We start from the raw sequence: 13,666 nt of genomic DNA, 5'->3' as shown, positions 1-13,666 counted from the left end.
GGAATGTTCAAGATTTCAAATTCAAGACATCAAGAGGACTCAACAAGACAGGCAATTTCAAGATTTCAAGATTCAAGACAGCTTCAGGAAAACTCATGAAATTTCAAGAACTGCAGAGGACTTCAGAAAACACAGAAATTCTCACGATTTCAAGAGGACTGATGAAAACTGCAAGGGACCCCCACAAAAAAAATCAGGTAAATTTCAACATATAAAATACACAAGATTTCAAGTCAAGATGTCAAGATTTCAAGAGAGATTCAGGGAAAATCAACAAGTTTAAAGATGTTGAGCAAAGCCAACCAAACTCTAGAAGCACCAAGACTTAAGATGACTAAAGAAAGATCCAGGAAATGACAAGATTTCAAGAGGATAAAGGAAGACTTTATAGACTCGTGAAAATTCAAGATAATTCTCGAAAATTTCAAGATTTTAACTGACATGATTTCAAGATTTCAAGTTTGCAAGATTCAAGACAGCTTGAGGAATCTCAACAATTTTCAAGAACTCAAGAGTACACGAGGAGACACAGGAATGTTCAAGATTTCAAGTTCAAGACTTCAAGAGGACTCAACAAGACAGGCAATTTCAAGATTTCAAGATTCAAGACAGCTTCAGGAAAACTCATGAAATTTCAAGAACTGCAGAGGACTTGAGAAGACACAGAAATTCTCACGATTTCAAGAGGACTGAAGAAAACTGCAAGGGACCCCCACAAAAAAAATCAGGTAAATTTCAACATATAAAATACACAAGATTTCAAGTCAAGATGTCAAGATTTCAAGAGAGATTCAGGGAAAATCAACAAGTTTGAAGATGTTAAGCAAAGCCACCCAAATTCTAGAAGCACCAAGACTTAAGATGACTAAAGAAAGATCCAGGAAATGACAAGATTTCAAGAGGATAATGGAAGACTTTATAGACTCGTGAAAATTCAATATAATTCTCGAAAATTTCAAGATTTTAACTGACATGATTTCAAGATTTCAAGTTTGCAAGATTCAAGACAGCTTGAGGAATCTCATCAATTTTCAAGAACTCAAGAGGACACGAGGAGACACAGGAATGTTCAAGATTTCAAATTCAAGACATCAAGAGGACTCAACAAGACAGGCAATTTCAAGATTTCAAGATTCAAGACAGCTTCAGGAAAACTCATGAAATTTCAAGAACTGCAGAGGACTTCAGAAAACACTGAAATTCTCACGATTTCAAGAGGACTGATGAAAACTGCAAGGGACCCCACAAAAAAAATCAGGTAAATTTCAACATATAAAATACACAAGATTTCAAGTCAAGATGTCAAGATTTCAAGAGAGATTCAGGGAAAATCAACAAGTTTGAAGATGTTAAGCAAAGCCACCCAAACTCTAGTAGCACCAAGACTTAAGATGACTAAAGAAAGATCCAGGAAATGACAAGATTTCAAGAGGATAATGGAAGACTTTATAGACTCGTGAAAATTCAAGATAATTCTCGAAAATTTCAAGATTTTAACTGACATGATTTCAAGATTTCAAGTTTGCAAGATTCAAGACAGCTTGAGGAATCTCATCAATTTTCAAGAACTCAAGAGGACACGAGGAGACACAGGAATGTTCAAGATTTCAAATTCAAGACATCAAGAGGACTCAACAAGACAGGCAATTTCAAGATTTCAAGATTCAAGACAGCTTCAGGAAAACTCATGAAATTTCAAGAACTGCAGAGGACTTCAGAAAACTCAGAAATTCTCACGATTTCAAGAGGACTGATGAAAACTGCAAGGGACCCCCACAAAAAAAATCAGGTAAATTTCAACATATAAAATACACAAGATTTCAAGTCAAGATGTCAAGATTTCAAGAGAGATTCAGGGAAAATCAACAAGTTTAAAGATGTTGAGCAAAGCCAACCAAACTCTAGAAGCACCAAGACTTAAGATGACTAAAGAAAGATCCAGGAAATGACAAGATTTCAAGATAGTCAAGTTCACTGTGTAATTTCGTTAACTTTTTTGGGGGATTTGCAAACCTATACATTTTTGGAATCTGTGTGGTACAGGCAATCAGAAAACCAATGTTTACAATTTGCCGGAAGCATGCATGGCGGCCATCTTGGATTTTCAAAATGGCCGCCTTCAAAATGGGTGTTTCTCAATATCTCAGCATCCAGGTGGCCTAGAGTCATGATTTTAACGGCTAAACATACATTTTCAGGGGTGAAGAAGCCAGTGGTACAAAGTAAAATAAGCTAAACATAACCACAAAGCGGCCATCTTGGATTTTCAAAATGGCCGCCTTCAAAATGGATGTTTCTCAATATCTCAGCATCAAGGTGGCCCAGAGTCATGATTTTAACGGCTAAACATACATTTTCAGGGGTGAGGAAGCCAGTAGTACAAAGTAAAATAAGCTAAACATAACCACCAAGCGGCCATCTTGGATTTTCAAAATGGCTGCCTTGAAAATTGGTGTTTCTCAATATCTCAGCATCCAGGTTTCCTAGAGTAATGCTTTTAACGGCTAAACATACATTTTCAGGGGTGAGGAAGCCAGTGGTATAAAGTAAACTCAGCTAAACATAATTACAAAGCAGATTTTCATGTTCATTCCATTATAATACATTTTTTAAATGGCTCAAAACTTCTACATGTAGCAAGTCAAACCTCTAGCATGTCTAGGCAGCTTCTTGGACAACTTCAATATCATGATAGCATGACAAAATAAGTGTGGTATAACAAAATCTTTGTTATATAGCAGAATCTTTACACATCATCATCATCACTGTCACTGGTCGGCAACATGTCATTCCTAGAGTCCTCATCATTCTGGCACTGGGTGCTGCACTGGCAGAGGTCTGTGCATGATAAGTTCTTGGACCTGCAAGAGCATCGAGATGTTGAACAGTCTGCTCTGCACTGGCATCTCACCATCTCAATGATGGCCTTGGGGGCTGGGAGGACCTTAGTTGTGATTGGCTTCACCTGATCAGCTGCTGTGTCCTAGTAGAAGCCATGCTGCAGCGGATCCAGGAACTGCTGCTGAGCAATGCTTGCCTGGCCCCATACTGTGGCCTGGATCTGGACTCGGTGGATGTGCTGCTTGAGAGCACCAAGGGTGGGAGGCAGCTTGTCACTTTCAGCCATATGCTTGCAGAAAAGATGCCATCGCAGCTCAGGGATGCTCGCAATCTGGATGCCCTTTGGCGCGTATGCAGCACAGACGAATGTAGCCAGCGTTGACAGCAGCTCTTCAGTGACTTCAGCGGCATCTGAAAGCATCTGCAGAGCATTGATGACTACTCCGCCTGCTTTGAGGTAGACTTTCAGCCAGGTTGCCTTTCCTATGCGAGAGAACCTCCCAGTGTTGTCTGCCCCCGTGAATGTGTGGAAGGCTGGCAAAGCCTTTGCTCTTTCTGGACCTAGATCTGTCCATATTGGCTGCACTTGGACCACTCCGGAAGCCATTGACATGGACGTGTTTCTCAGCAGAAGGTCATAATGTGCTACGACCAGCACCAGAACATCAGTGTCTGGGGAGAAGACCACCAACTCTGCATCAGGTGGGTTTCTCTGTGATGCCAGCACTGCATGATAGATTAGCAGCGTGTCCGCCTCTTCGTGATTGTTGTCCTCGATTAGCAGCTCGCTATTGCTCCTAGTACGTCCTGCGGCAGATGCGATAACCAGCTTTGACGAGTCTTGGTTGTACTCCAGGTTTTTTGCTGCCAGATACTCAGTCAGATCAGCCTTCGTTTTGTCGTGGGAAAGGAACCGGGATGTGCTTGATGCTGGTGTCATCTCTGATCTGATATTGGATCGGATCCTTCCCTTGTCTCCGTTTCTCCCTTGTGGTACTCTTCAGGGAATCAGCCTTGTGTGTGTCAAACACCAGAATGATCTCATCACAGTCTCTTGTAAGAGACATCAGTCCGGTATTGAAGCATTCACTGAGGTCTTTGACTGTCACTACCGTGGCTGGTTTCTTTGTTAGCTTCTGCACGACCACCATACCGTCCACCAGTGCAATTTTTCGACTTCGATGAGGATCTTCAGTGGGTGTGCAGTCTATTGTTTCTGGATCCACTGCATCGCGCTGCAGAACACTTGCATCGTGCAGCTGCTGCTGCTGATCTTCATTGGGTGGTTCTGCTGTTCCGAGCTTCTCAAGGAGGTGGATCAACTTTGCCGTGTCAGTACATGGTAGCATTGCCCCGTTTGCAGCAAACAGTGCCCTTGGTGCAACGTGAACTCATAGTTGCCGATGGCTGACTTCCCCATTGATTCGCTCTGACACGTACTCTTCATACAACTTCTGCCCAGTGACATCAATGTTCAGGATCTGTGGCTCATACTCGTCTGGGATGTAGGCATGAGTGATCAGATTGTGCAGCTGGTCACCTTCAATAGCAAATGGATTGCCATGACTCAGGATCGCAGCCTTGATCTTGTCAACTGCGTCATGCTCCCTCTTGACTGCACTTGGTCTAAGGTCATGGTGCTCTGTGACCTTGCCAGCTTCCACATCAAACTGACTCTTGAACTCACCATCAACGAGGTGGGAGTCTCTTGCTCATATCAGCTGACACAGCTGGGATGGGTTGTCGCCTCTTTGGCAATGTCAGAGCGAATCAATGGGGAAGTCAGCCTCTGGGCACCAGTGAAGAAACACAACAACAAGATGTTCATGTCTGGCAACAAGAAAACCAGTGTGAAACTCAGAGACAATACTGTAGATCTGAAGGAGACCAAGGATCTGTACGGAAGGCTGATGGTCCTTGCCAGGTCAAACCGAGACATCGACCAGATGAGATCTTTCTGGTGTTTGACACATACAAGGCTGATTCCCTGAAGAGTACCACAAGGGAGAAACGGAGACAAGGGAAGGATCCGATCCAAAATCAGATCAGAGATGACACCAGCATCAAGCACATCCCAATGAGCCGGTTCCTTTCCCACGACAAAACGAAGGCTGATCTGACTGAGTATCTGGCAGCAAAAAACCTGGAGTACAACCAAGACTCGTCAAAGCTGGTTATCGCATCTGCCGCAGGACGTACTAGGAGCAATAGCGAGCTGCTAATAGAGGACAACAATCACGAAGAGGCGGACACGCTGCTAATCTATCATGCAGTGCTGGCATCACAGAGAAACCCACCTGATGTAGAGTTGGTGGTCTTCTCCCCAGACATTGATGTTCTGGTGCTGGTCGTAGCACATTGTGACCTTCTGCTGAGAAACACGTCCATGTCAATGGCTTCCGGAGTGGTCCAAGTGCAGCCAATATGGACAGATCTAGGTCCAGAAAGAGCAAAGGCTTTGCCAGCCTTCCACGCATTCACGGGGGCAGACAACACTGGGAGGTTCTCTCGCATAGGAAAGGCAACCTGGCTGAAAGTCTACCTCGAAGCAGGCGGAGTAGTCATCAATGCTCTGCAGATGCTTTCAGATGCCGCTGAAGTCACTGAAGTGCTGCTGTCAACGCTGGCTACATTCGTCTGTGCTGCATACGCGCCAAAGGGCATCCAGATTGCGAGCATCCCTGAGCTGCGATGGCATCTTTTCTGCAAGCATATGGCTGAAAGTGACAAGCTGCCTCCCACCCTTGGTGCTCTCAAGCAGCACATCCACCGAGTCCAGATCCAGGCCACAGTATGGGGCCAGGCAAGCATTGCTCAGCAGCAGTTCCTGGATCCGCTGCAGCATGGCTTCTACAAGGACACAGCAGCTGATCAGGTGAAGCCAATCACAACTAAGGTCCTCCCAGCCCCCAAGGCCATCATTGAGATGGTGAGATGCCAGTGCAGAGCAGACTGTTCAACATCTCGATGCTCTTGCAGGTCCAAGAACTTATCATGCACAGACCTCTGCCAGTGCAGCACCCAGTGCCAGAATGATGAGGACTCTAGGAATGACATGTTGCCGACCAGTGACAGTGATGATGATGATGTGTAAAGATTCTGCTATATAACAAAGATTTTGTTATACCACACTTATTTTGTCATGCTATCATGATATTGAAGTTGTCCAAGAAGCTGCCTAGACATGCTAGAGGTTGACTTGCTACATGTAGAAGTTTTGAGCCATTTAAAAAATGTATTATAATGGAATGAACATGAAAATCCGCTTTGTGGTTATGTTTAGCTGAGTTTACTTTATACCACTGGCTTCCTCACCCTGAAAATGTATGTTTAGCCGTTAAAAGCATTACTCTAGGAAACCTGGATGCTGAGATATTGAGAAACACCAATTTTCAAGGCAGCCATTTTGAAAATCCAAGATGGCCGCTTGGTGGTTATGTTTAGCTTATTTTACTTTGTACAACTGGCTTCTTCACCCCTGAAAATGTATGTTTAGCCGTTAAAATCATGACTCTGGGCCACCTTGATGCTGAGATATTGAGAAACACCCATTTTGAAGGCGGCCATTTTGAAAATCCAAGATGGCCGCTTTGTGGTTATGTTTAGCTTATTTTACTTTATACCACTGGCTTCTTCACCCCTGAAAATGTATGTTTAGCCGTTAAAATCATGACTCTAGGCCACCTGGATGCTGAGATATTGAGAAACACCCATTTTGAAGGCGGCCATTTGAAAATCCAAGATGGCCGCCATGCATGCTTCCGGCAAATTGTAAACATTGGTTTTCTGATTGCCTACACCACACAGATTCCAAAAATGTATAGGTTTGCAAATCCCCCAAAAAAGTTAACGAAGTTCAATATCTGGACATAGTGAACTTGACTAAGAGGATAAAGGAAGACTTTATAGACTCGTGAAAATTCAAGATAATTCTCGAAAATTTCAAGATTTTAACTGACATGATTTCAAGATTTCAAGTTTGCAAGATTCAAGACAGCTTGAGGAATCTCAACAATTTTCAAGAACTCAAGAGTACACGAGGAGACACAGGAATGTTCAAGATTTCAAGTTCAAGACTTCAAGAGGACTCAACAAGACAGGCAATTTCAAGATTTCAAGATTCAAGACAGCTTCAGGAAAACTCATGAAATTTCAAGAACTGCAGAGGACTTGAGAAGACACAGAAATTCTCACGATTTCAAGAGGACTGATGAAAACTGCAAGGGACCCCCACAAAAAAAATCAGGTAAATTTCAACATATAAAATACACAAGATTTCAAGTCAAGATGTCAAGATTTCAAGAGAGATTCAGGGAAAATCAACAAGTTTGAAGATGTTAAGCAAAGCCACCCAAATTCTAGAAGCACCAAGACTTAAGATGACTAAAGAAAGATCCAGGAAATGACAAGATTTCAAGAGGATAATGGAAGACTTTATAGACTCGTGAAAATTCAATATAATTCTCGAAAATTTCAAGATTTTAACTGACATGATTTCAAGATTTCAAGTTTGCAAGATTCAAGACAGCTTGAGGAATCTCATCAATTTTCAAGAACTCAAGAGTACACGAGGAGACACAGGAATGTTCAAGATTTCAAGTTCAAGACTTCAAGAGGACTCAACAAGACAGGCAATTTCAAAATTTCAAGATTCAAGACAGCTTCAGGAAAACTCATGAAATTTCAAGAACTGCAGAGGACTTCAGAAAACACAGAAATTCTCACGATTTCAAGAGGACTGATGAAAACTGCAAGGGACCCCCACAAAAAAAATCAGGTAAATTTCAACATATAAAATACACAAGATTTCAAGTCAAGATGTCAAGATTTCAAGAGAGATTCAGGGAAAATCAACAAGTTTAAAGATGTTGAGCAAAGCCAACCAAACTCTAGAAGCACCAAGACTTAAGATGACTAAAGAAAGATCCAGGAAATGACAAGATTTCAAGAGGATAAAGGAAGACTTTATAGACTCGTGAAAATTCAAGATAATTCTCGAAAATTTCAAGATTTTAACTGACATGATTTCAAGATTTCAAGTTTGCAAGATTCAAGACAGCTTGAGGAATCTCATCAATTTTCAAGAACTCAAGAGGACACGAGGAGACACAGGAATGTTCAAGATTTCAAATTCAAGACATCAAGAGGACTCAACAAGACAGGCAATTTCAAGATTTCAAGATTCAAGACAGCTTCAGGAAAACTCATGAAATTTCAAGAACTGCAGAGGACTTCAGAAAACACAGAAATTCTCACGATTTCAAGAGGACTGATGAAAACTGCAAGGGACCCCCACAAAAAAAATCAGGTAAATTTCAACATATAAAATACACAAGATTTCAAGTCAAGATGTCAAGATTTCAAGAGAGATTCAGGGAAAATCAACAAGTTTAAAGATGTTGAGCAAAGCCAACCAAACTCTAGAAGCACCAAGACTTAAGATGACTAAAGAAAGATCCAGGAAATGACAAGATTTCAAGAGGATAAAGGAAGACTTTATAGACTCGTGAAAATTCAAGATAATTCTCGAAAATTTCAAGATTTTAACTGACATGATTTCAAGATTTCAAGTTTGCAAGATTCAAGACAGCTTGAGGAATCTCATCAATTTTCAAGAACTCAAGAGTACACGAGGAGACACAGGAATGTTCAAGATTTCAAGTTCAAGACTTCAAGAGGACTCAACAAGACAGGCAATTTCAAGATTTCAAGATTCAAGACAGCTTCAGAAAAATCTCATGAAATTTCAAGAACTGCAGAGGACTTGAGAAGACACAGAAATTCTCACGATTTCAATGAAAAAGGACTGATGAAAACTGCAAGGGACCCCCACAAAAAAAATCAGGTAAATTTCAACATATAAAATACACAAGATTTCAAGTCAAGATGTCAAGATTTCAAGAGAGATTCAGGGAAAATCAACAAGTTTAAAGATGTTGAGCAAAGCCAACCAAACTCTAGAAGCACCAAGACTTAAGATGACTAAAGAAAGATCCAGGAAATGACAAGATTTCAAGAGGATAAAGGAAGACTTTATAGACTCGTGAAAATTCAAGATAATTCTCGAAAATTTCAAGATTTTAACTGACATGATTTCAAGATTTCAAGTTTGCAAGATTCAAGACAGCTTGAGGAATCTCAACAATTTTCAAGAACTCAAGAGTACACGAGGAGACACAGGAATGTTCAAGATTTCAAGTTCAAGACTTCAAGAGGACTCAACAAGACAGGCAATTTCAAGATTTCAAGATTCAAGACAGCTTCAGGAAAACTCATGAAATTTCAAGAACTGCAGAGGACTTGAGAAGACACAGAAATTCTCACGATTTCAAGAGGACTGAAGAAAACTGCAAGGGACCCCCACAAAAAAAATCAGGTAAATTTCAACATATAAAATACACAAGATTTCAAGTCAAGATGTCAAGATTTCAAGAGAGATTCAGGGAAAATCAACAAGTTTGAAGATGTTAAGCAAAGCCACCCAAATTCTAGAAGCACCAAGACTTAAGATGACTAAAGAAAGATCCAGGAAATGACAAGATTTCAAGAGGATAATGGAAGACTTTATAGACTCGTGAAAATTCAATATAATTCTCGAAAATTTCAAGATTTTAACTGACATGATTTCAAGATTTCAAGTTTGCAAGATTCAAGACAGCTTGAGGAATCTCATCAATTTTCAAGAACTCAAGAGGACACGAGGAGACACAGGAATGTTCAAGATTTCAAATTCAAGACATCAAGAGGACTCAACAAGACAGGCAATTTCAAGATTTCAAGATTCAAGACAGCTTCAGGAAAACTCATGAAATTTCAAGAACTGCAGAGGACTTGAGAAGACACAGAAATTCTCACGATTTCAAGAGGACTGATGAAAACTGCAAGGGACCCCCACAAAAAAAATCAGGTAAATTTCAACATATAAAATACACAAGATTTCAAGTCAAGATGTCAAGATTTCAAGAGAGATTCAGGGAAAATCAACAAGTTTGAAGATGTTAAGCAAAGCCACCCAAATTCTAGAAGCACCAAGACTTAAGATGACTAAAGAAAGATCCAGGAAATGACAAGATTTCAAGAGGATAATGGAAGACTTTATAGACTCGTGAAAATTCAATATAATTCTCGAAAATTTCAAGATTTTAACTGACATGATTTCAAGATTTCAAGTTTGCAAGATTCAAGACAGCTTGAGGAATCTCATCAATTTTCAAGAACTCAAGAGGACACGAGGAGACACAGGAATGTTCAAGATTTCAAGTTCAAGACTTCAAGAGGACTCAACAAGACAGGCAATTTCAAAATTTCAAGATTCAAGACAGCTTCAGGAAAACTCATGAAATTTCAAGAACTGCAGAGGACTTCAGAAAACACAGAAATTCTCACGATTTCAAGAGGACTGATGAAAACTGCAAGGGACCCCCACAAAAAAAATCAGGTAAATTTCAACATATAAAATACACAAGATTTCAAGTCAAGATGTCAAGATTTCAAGAGAGATTCAGGGAAAATCAACAAGTTTAAAGATGTTGAGCAAAGCCAACCAAACTCTAGAAGCACCAAGACTTAAGATGACTAAAGAAAGATCCAGGAAATGACAAGATTTCAAGAGGATAAAGGAAGACTTTATAGACTCGTGAAAATTCAAGATAATTCTCGAAAATTTCAAGATTTTAACTGACATGATTTCAAGATTTCAAGTTTGCAAGATTCAAGACAGCTTGAGGAATCTCATCAATTTTCAAGAACTCAAGAGGACACGAGGAGACACAGGAATGTTCAAGATTTCAAATTCAAGACATCAAGAGGACTCAACAAGACAGGCAATTTCAAGATTTCAAGATTCAAGACAGCTTCAGGAAAACTCATGAAATTTCAAGAACTGCAGAGGACTTCAGAAAACACAGAAATTCTCACGATTTCAAGAGGACTGATGAAAACTGCAAGGGACCCCCACAAAAAAAATCAGGTAAATTTCAACATATAAAATACACAAGATTTCAAGTCAAGATGTCAAGATTTCAAGAGAGATTCAGGGAAAATCAACAAGTTTAAAGATGTTGAGCAAAGCCAACCAAACTCTAGAAGCACCAAGACTTAAGATGACTAAAGAAAGATCCAGGAAATGACAAGATTTCAAGAGGATAAAGGAAGACTTTATAGACTCGTGAAAATTCAAGATAATTCTCGAAAATTTCAAGATTTTAACTGACATGATTTCAAGATTTCAAGTTTGCAAGATTCAAGACAGCTTGAGGAATCTCATCAATTTTCAAGAACTCAAGAGTACACGAGGAGACACAGGAATGTTCAAGATTTCAAGTTCAAGACTTCAAGAGGACTCAACAAGACAGGCAATTTCAAGATTTCAAGATTCAAGACAGCTTCAGGAAAACTCATGAAATTTCAAGAACTGCAGAGGACTTGAGAAGACACAGAAATTCTCACGATTTCAAGAGGACTGATGAAAACTGCAAGGGACCCCCACAAAAAAAATCAGGTAAATTTCAACATATAAAATACACAAGATTTCAAGTCAAGATGTCAAGATTTCAAGAGAGATTCAGGGAAAATCAACAAGTTTGAAGATGTTAAGCAAAGCCACCCAAATTCTAGAAGCACCAAGACTTAAGATGACTAAAGAAAGATCCAGGAAATGACAAGATTTCAAGAGGATAATGGAAGACTTTATAGACTCGTGAAAATTCAATATAATTCTCGAAAATTTCAAGATTTTAACTGACATGATTTCAAGATTTCAAGTTTGCAAGATTCAAGACAGCTTGAGGAATCTCATCAATTTTCAAGAACTCAAGAGGACACGAGGAGACACAGGAATGTTCAAGATTTCAAATTCAAGACATCAAGAGGACTCAACAAGACAGGCAATTTCAAGATTTCAAGATTCAAGACAGCTTCAGGAAAACTCATGAAATTTCAAGAACTGCAGAGGACTTCAGAAAACACAGAAATTCTCACGATTTCAAGAGGACTGATGAAAACTGCAAGGGACCCCCACAAAAAAAATCAGGTAAATTTCAACATATAAAATACACAAGATTTCAAGTCAAGATGTCAAGATTTCAAGAGAGATTCAGGGAAAATCAACAAGTTTAAAGATGTTGAGCAAAGCCAACCAAACTCTAGAAGCACCAAGACTTAAGATGACTAAAGAAAGATCCAGGAAATGACAAGATTTCAAGAGGATAAAGGAAGACTTTATAGACTCGTGAAAATTCAAGATAATTCTCGAAAATTTCAAGATTTTAACTGACATGATTTCAAGATTTCAAGTTTGCAAGATTCAAGACAGCTTGAGGAATCTCATCAATTTTCAAGAACTCAAGAGTACACGAGGAGACACAGGAATGTTCAAGATTTCAAGTTCAAGACTTCAAGAGGACTCAACAAGACAGGCAATTTCAAGATTTCAAGATTCAAGACAGCTTCAGGAAAACTCATGAAATTTCAAGAACTGCAGAGGACTTGAGAAGACACAGAAATTCTCACGATTTCAAGAGGACTGATGAAAACTGCAAGGGACCCCCACAAAAAAAATCAGGTAAATTTCAACATATAAAATACACAAGATTTCAAGTCAAGATGTCAAGATTTCAAGAGAGATTCAGGGAAAATCAACAAGTTTGAAGATGTTAAGCAAAGCCACCCAAACTCTAGAAGCACCAAGACTTAAGATGACTAAAGAAAGATCCAGGAAATGACAAGATTTCAAGAGGATAATGGAAGACTTTATAGACTCGTGAAAATTCAATATAATTCTCGAAAATTTCAAGATTTTAACTGACATGATTTCAAGATTTCAAGTTTGCAAGATTCAAGACAGCTTGAGGAATCTCATCAATTTTCAAGAACTCAAGAGGACACGAGGAGACACAGGAATGTTCAAGATTTCAAGTTCAAGACTTCAAGAGGACTCAACAAGACAGGCAATTTCAAGATTTCAAGATTCAAGACAGCTTCAGGAAAACTCATGAAATTTCAAGAACTGCAGAGGACTTCAGAAAACACAGAAATTCTCACGATTTCAAGAGGACTGATGAAAACTGCAAGGGACCCCCACAAAAAAAATCAGGTAAATTTCAACATATAAAATACACAAGATTTCAAGTCAAGATGTCAAGATTTCAAGAGAGATTCAGGGAAAATCAACAAGTTTAAGATGTTGAGCAAAGCCAACCAAACTCTAGAAGCACCAAGACTTAAGATGACTAAAGAAAGATCCAGGAAATGACAAGATTTCAAGAGGATAAAGGAAGACTTTATAGACTCGTGAAAATTCAAGATAATTCTCGAAAATTTCAAGATTTTAACTGACATGATTTCAAGATTTCAAGTTTGCAAGATTCAAGACAGCTTGAGGAATCTCATCAATTTTCAAGAACTCAAGAGGACACGAGGAGACACAGGAATGTTCAAGATTTCAAATTCAAGACATTAAGAGGACTCAACAAGACAGGCAATTTCAAGATTTCAAGATTCAAGACAGCTTCAGGAAAACTCATGAAATTTCAAGAACTGCAGAGGACTTCAGAAAACACAGAAATTCTCACGATTTCAAGAGGACTGATGAAAACTGCAAGGGACCCCCACAAAAAAAATCAGGTAAATTTCAACATATAAAATACACAAGATTTCAAGTCAAGATGTCAAGATTTCAAGAGAGATTCAGGGAAAATCAACAAGTTTAAAGATGTTGAGCAAAGCCAACCAAACTCTAGAAGCACCAAGACTTAAGATGACTAAAGAAAGATCCAGGAAATGACAAGATTTCAAGAGGATAAAGGAAGACTTTATAGACTCGTGA

This window comes from Patiria miniata, unplaced genomic scaffold (genome assembly GCF_015706575.1).
Source record: "Patiria miniata isolate m_02_andy unplaced genomic scaffold, ASM1570657v1 HiC_scaffold_10, whole genome shotgun sequence".
Taxonomy (NCBI): Eukaryota; Metazoa; Echinodermata; class Asteroidea; order Valvatida; family Asterinidae; genus Patiria; species Patiria miniata.
This window is presented reverse-complemented; position numbering follows the sequence as displayed.